We start from the raw sequence: 6,911 nt of genomic DNA on the forward strand, positions 1-6,911 counted from the left end.
TAATAAAAATAATATGTTTCTTGCCCATGATAAAGCTATTTATCAGTGTCATTGACCTCACAATAAGCCAGATTCAAGTAAATTGCATTGTGGTGCTGAAACTTGAAGCGGCACAATCAATCGGAAATATATAGCTCATAGTGCTGAAAGTAGGCAACTTGTCTTCATCTTAATTAAAATGTATATTAACAACAAGAGGGCTTTGTGTTGGAGCCCATTTCTTCCTATTTAAGAAGTAAGAGGTAGGCCTACCTGTTTGACGTATTCATTATCTCCAGCACCAAACCATGGCGTGTTTCTATGATCTGTGGTTAAAAAGATAAGAAAAAAGGTCCATTTTTTTTCTTCTCTGGAACATGACAGGGTAGGATTAAAAGTAAGAAAAACAGTGATTTTCTAAACCTGCAATATGTTTCTATCCAGAGGGAGAGTATTATCTTGCTCCTCTGTCACTGCATATCTCATAATGTTTGAATATCACTGTTATTAAAATACATAACGTAGAAATGCGTCGTTTTCACATATGTAGACACTGGTTTGGTGCTGGACCTCCACATCCGGCTTCTTCACCTGCAGGATCGTCTGAGGGGGGTTGGAGGGGAGTGCTAAGAAATATTTCTGTCTGTAATAAAGCCCTTTCATGTGGAAAAACTCATTCTGATTGGCTGGGCGTGGATCCCCAATGGGTGGACCTGGCTGCCAACTGGGTGGGCCTATGCCCTTCCAGGCCCACCCATGGCTGCACCCCTGCCCAGTCATGTGAAATCCATAGATTAGGGCCTAATTCATTTATTTCAATTGACTGATTTCCTGAACTGTAACTCTGTAAAATCTTTGAAATTGTTGTGTTTATATTGTTGTTCAGTATAAGAAGAGTAGCCAGCAGTTAAAGCGTACATTTTTCTGCGTCGGTACTCTGTCTGGGGTGGAAAGGTAGGCCTAACTTTTGAAAGTACTATGCTTAGCTTCATAATGACCTCTCAGATTTAATTATTTACAAACAGGGACATTTTCATTGCAAACAAGACACACTGATTTGGCATTGCAGAAATATAATAAGACAAGATGAATGCATAGTCCTATCTCTCAGACTCTGTCCTTCTTAGCCTGTAATGGTGTGTGGTATTAAAAAAGATTCTGCTAAGGTCTTCAGTCATGTAAATTGATGTAGAATTGCATGACAATTTTATCCATGTAACCCTTATTATAAATAATGTACACTCCCCTTCTTACACCACTGCATGTGACTCAACACGGACACCCCTATAATCCACACACACACACACACACACACACACACACACACACGCACGCACGCACGCACGCACGCACGCACGCACGCACACACACACACACACACACACACACACACACACACACACACACACACACCCATATAATCTACATTATACAGCAGAGGGTGTCCAATTACTACCCGACTTTATTACCCCACGTTGAAATGACACTTTATGACATCCACTTTATTCACTCATCTTCAACCTCTGATTGTTTAGTCTATTGACCTTCTTCTACTACTACTAGTACTACTAGTGTATGGGGTCACACTAACAATGCCATAGATGGGGTGGTGGAAGACCAGTGACCACCTTAGCATACTTACTCTGAGAATTGCAGTAATGATCTGTTAGAATAGCCTCGTATTACCAGACTGATTACAGAATGTAAGCTCCAAATAATTCTGTATGGTTTTACGAGGTTACTGTTGTTAGAATAGAATGGACTAGACTAGAAGATGACCTTATATGCTCTGGAGAGGGAATTTACCTTGCACATAGAATATATCTGTTAGATCTGTGTTGGCATTTAGGGTGGTGGTTAATCGTAACAACATTCTGTACTTAACCACAGAAGGATTTTTCTCAGTTTTACTTCCTCTTCACCCCCTCTACTAGTGCTATGTTGCCTATGTTGGCTTAGTAGTAAAATAAAGACCTCGAAGGAACACACCTAGGTGCATAGTCTGTTACAATATCAAATACCTTAACGGCGGCAGCACCTTGTAATGGAGACATTTTAAGATTAATAAAGTTCATATTCGGTTAAGAGTCATTTTCTGTGTTCTATTTGAGACACTAATTTGTGTACGGGTTAGATTAGAGAGTTTAACAGTCACATGTACAGGGTTGCAGATGTAATTACATGGTACAGTGAAATTCTTTAGTGCCGAGCACCAACAAAGCAGGACAAAGTGAAATAAAACAATACAAATATAATGCACATTTAAATAATAATATATAGTGTACATATTAACAACTGTGGCAGGGTAAATGTCAGTTGAGGGGGGGTGGGGCTGTGTGTAAATGTACATTTGGGGAGAAGAAGGGAGGATAGGGGGAGCAGATTGCTGATTAGTGGTGGCTATTCAGTATTTTATGATTTTTTAAAAACCATTATTTAACTAGGCAAGTCAGTTAAGAAAAAAATATTATTTACAATGACGGCCTACCCCGGACAATACTGGGCCAATTGTGCGCTGCCCTATGGGACTCCCAATCACAGCCAGATGTGATTCAGCCTGGATTCAAACCAGGGACTGTAATGACACCTCTTTCAGTGAGATGTAGTGCCTTAGACCGCTGCTTCACTCGGGAGCCCAATGGGTATGATGAGACTTGATTCTAAACTTGATACTGAATGTTCATGATTGTTAAGGACTATCTGTTGATAGTGATTGACGCCAGACTGGAGGTACAAGGACCAAGGACACTGATTGATATTGTATTCTGTGACACTGTGATTCTGTAGCAGCTGATCTAGTGACTTCCTACAAGCCTCTCGTTGGGTGTTTCCAGAACATTGGTGCTGTCCCACTGGGCAGACATCAACTCAACTTTCATTGAAATGACGTGGAACAACGTTGATTCAACCAGTATGTGCCCAGTAGGGTGAGATTTGAATATAAGGACCTGCTTAGAGAAGGCGAGTTAGTCATTTTCTCTGCTTCTGTGCTGGAGGTGTCTCCCTGTTGCAACTTGTAATTTACTTTATTAAAGGGGGCAGTATTCGGAAGTTCGGATGACCGACATGCCCAAAGTAAACTGCCTGTTACTCAGGCCCAGCTAGGTTATGCATATAATTGGTAGCATTGGATAGAAAACACTCAGAAGTTTCTAAAACTGTTAAAATAAGGTCTGTGAGTATAACAGAACTGATATGGCAGGCGAGGAGAATCCATCCAGATTTTTTTTTGAGGTCACAGGTGTAACGGATGTGAAATGGCTAGCTAGTTAGCGGGTACGCGCTACTAGCGTTTCAATCAGTTACGTCACTTGCTCTGAAACCTAGAAGTAGTGTTGCACCTTGCTCTGCAAGGGCCGCGGCTTTTGTGGAGCGATGGGTAACGACGCTTCGTGGGTGTCAGTTGTTGATGTGTGCAGAGGGTCCCTGGTTCGCGCCCGTGTCGGGGCGAGGGGACGTACTAAAGTTATACTGTTACACAGGCCATTTCAATGCTTTTCTGTGGGATATTCAAAGGAATTCCTCCCAGATTGCAGTTCCTATGGCTTCCACTAGATGTCAACAGTCTTTAGAAATAGTTTCAGGCTTGTTTTTTGAAAAATGAGCAAGTAGTTGTAGTTTTTCAAGATGTCTCTCATTAGCACTCTAGTCTTGTGGTGCGCGTGGATGAGGCCGCGCACTTCGTTAATTATCTCCGGTATTGAACATACTACATTCAGTCTTAAATTGTATCGTTTATTTACATATTAGGGTACCTGAGGATTGATTAGAAACATTGTTTAACTTGTTTGGACGAAGTTTACCAGTAACTTTTGGGATTTCTTTGTCTGCATGTTGAACGAGTGGAACGATGGATTACTGAATCAAACACGCCAACTAAACTTACTTTTTTGGGATATAAAGAAGGACTTTATCGAACAAAACGACCATTTGTTGTGTAGCTGGGACCCGTGGGATTGCAAACAGAGGAAGATCTTCAAAGGTAAATTGTTTATTTTATCGCTATTTCTGATTTTTGTGACGCCTCTGCTGGTTTGAAAAATGTTTTTAATGCTGGTGTATGCGGGGCGCTGTCCTCAGATAATCGCATGGTATGCTTTCGCCGTAAAGCCTTTTTGAAATCTGACAACGCGGTTGTATTAACAAGAAGTTAAGCTTTTAAATGATCTAAGACACACGATTTTTGCATTTTGAATTTCGTGCTCTGCCATTTCACCGGATGTTGTCGAGGTGGGACACTAGCAGAACACCTAGCCCAAAGAGGTTTTAACGACCACTCTCGTTTTTGTCCACCTATTACACAACTACACTAAGAAATCATATGTCTCCACAGTGGTCATGTAGACTGATCCCAGATATATTTGTGATGTCAGCTCCTAAGGCCAATGGGACCAGGCTAGTCATTTTCTGCCCTCAGATGAAAAGATGCTACAGAGATTATTGTGTGCAATCTGAAGGGCCCCTCTCTCCTTTACCTCACCCTTCTGCTGCTGTCACTGGGATGATGTCTTTGCATGTCGTTGCCATGGACACCACATGAAGGGCCAGATAGGAGGGGACCAACACAATAAACTCTTATTAAACCTGCAGGCAACAATTGGTGGTCTACAGATCAAAAAGAGGCCTGTTCAGCTTTCAAAAACACATTAATACAGACATAAATAGTACCTACCTATATCAGCATCACCAAAACACTAATTACATAGTATTTGACTGTTTGAAGCCCACTAGACCATAATCTGTTCTCTATTCTCATATACCGACTGCCAGTGCAAATGTGTTCCTTCTGCTGTTGCTAGGGACCTATAGAGATAAAATGTTATATTATGGGAAGTATGAAGCAACTTATATACTGCCGTGTACATGTAGACAGGATATTACACACTATGTCATCCAGACTTATATAATTGAGTCCATCAGCTGACTATTTTCCTCACAACAACAAGAGCCTCATGGTGCTCAACAGTCCCTCTTGTGAATGAAGACAGGTCGGGATGATTAATTTGAACCATTCACCATAGTAGAGCAAAATTGTCAGCTTTCTAAGACCTATGTTTTACTTGAGTGCAATAGATTTTCGTTTATTTTCGTTTATTAATTCGACCATTTAAAAAAACAAGCACACATAAAACTTGAAAAAGCCATACATGCACATGAGTAAAATCATTGAGGATAACACACAAAGTCTGGGACTTATTTCCATTGTGGTCCTCTTGAGACAAGATGGCTAGACAAGATTGAACACAGTATGGCAGTGAAATAATAAAACAAAAACAGAGAAGAAGAACATCTATCTCATCATTCCAGTTACATCATAGGGGTTATTCATATGGGCACAGAAGACATCAAACATATTTTTACTTATTTTTACCCAGAGAGGACATTTATTTTATGGGATGAGGCAACTCATTCCATTCTGAGGCTCCAGTATACAAGAAAGTACCTTTCCCAGCATTACTCCTGAACCTGTATAAGCACACATCAGCAACACCTGATCTGGTGCTGTGGTTGTGTGCATCCCTAACACGAGGAAAGATATCTGGGCGCAAGACCATAAATACTCCTGTAAACCAAACCTAGTCTAATCTGGGACACCCTAGCCTCAACAGGCAGCCAGTTTAGTTCCTGAAAGCAGCTCCTGCCTATGTGAGTACGTGGACTCACCTTCAATACTACCCTGATCAGCTTATTCTTGGCTATCTGGAGCTTCCCCTTCATTAGTTTATATAAGCCCCCAAACCAGGAAGTACTAGCATAGTCAAAATGGCATTGAATGAGGGCAGTAGCTAGCACTTTCCTTATCAAGCAGCTTGGACTTTCTAGCCAAAAACTTAGTCCTGGCATTAACCTTCCCTACCACTTTATTGGCCATGCTCACACCTCCCAAGCTTCCATCCAGGATACATCCCAAGTAGCTAACAGAGGTTTTAGTAGTCAGCACCTCACCCCATAATTCCACACTGATTTCAGAGGACCTACTCAATTTAGGTCTGGATCCAAAAATAATTGCCTCAGTTTTCCAAAAGAGCAGAGATAGCTTATTATCTCCAAGCCATTTGCTAATGTTAGTATGCTCTGTGCTAAGTATGCTCTCCAACATAATTTTACTTTTGTGAGACACCAGAAGTGTAGAGTCATCTGTATAAAGAAAAAGATGGCAAGAACAAGCATCTTTCATATCGTTAATATACAATAAAAACAGCAGAGGCCCAAGCATGCTCCCCTGCGGAACGCCACAATTCATTGGTTTTGCCTGAGACAGTGAACCATTAACCTCTACTACTTGCTCCCTACCTGATAAATAGGACTTTACCCATCCTAGAGGGATACTGCTTAACCCCAGTGCCTCCAGTTTGGAGATTAGGAGACAGTGGTTAACTGTATCAAAGGCCTTCTGTAGGTCAAGCAGTACCATTCCACACAGATTTCCCTCATCAATCTCTTTCCTGATGAAGTCAGTCAAGTAAAGTAGACATGAATCAGTGGAGAATGTTTTTCTAAAACCCGACTGAAAATCATACATTAGACCTTGTTTGTTAACATATTCATATATTTGCTCATGTACAACTCTCTCCAGGATCTTTGATGTTACACAGAGGATAGATACAGGCCTATAATTCCCAGGGTCAGACTTTATCCCCTTCTTATACAGAGGTATAACTTTAGCTTGTTTCATGTCCCTGGGAAAGGTACCTTGTTCAAGAGAGAGATTAACGATATGCGTACTACAAGGGCCAATTTGCTCAGCAGAATCTATAAGAAATCTTGCAGGAATATTATCCAGATCTGGAGTTTTGTAGCATTTAAGCTCTGCCAGCATACTGACTATTTTGGCAGTTGCTACCTTTGCAAAAGAAAAAGAGTTTGGCTGAACCCCTAACTCTACATAATACTTCTTGACTCCGTTGCTTCCATACAAACCAGAACTGGTG

Source organism: Salvelinus alpinus, chromosome 23 (assembly GCF_045679555.1).
Source record: "Salvelinus alpinus chromosome 23, SLU_Salpinus.1, whole genome shotgun sequence".
NCBI lineage: Eukaryota > Metazoa > Chordata > Actinopteri > Salmoniformes > Salmonidae > Salvelinus > Salvelinus alpinus.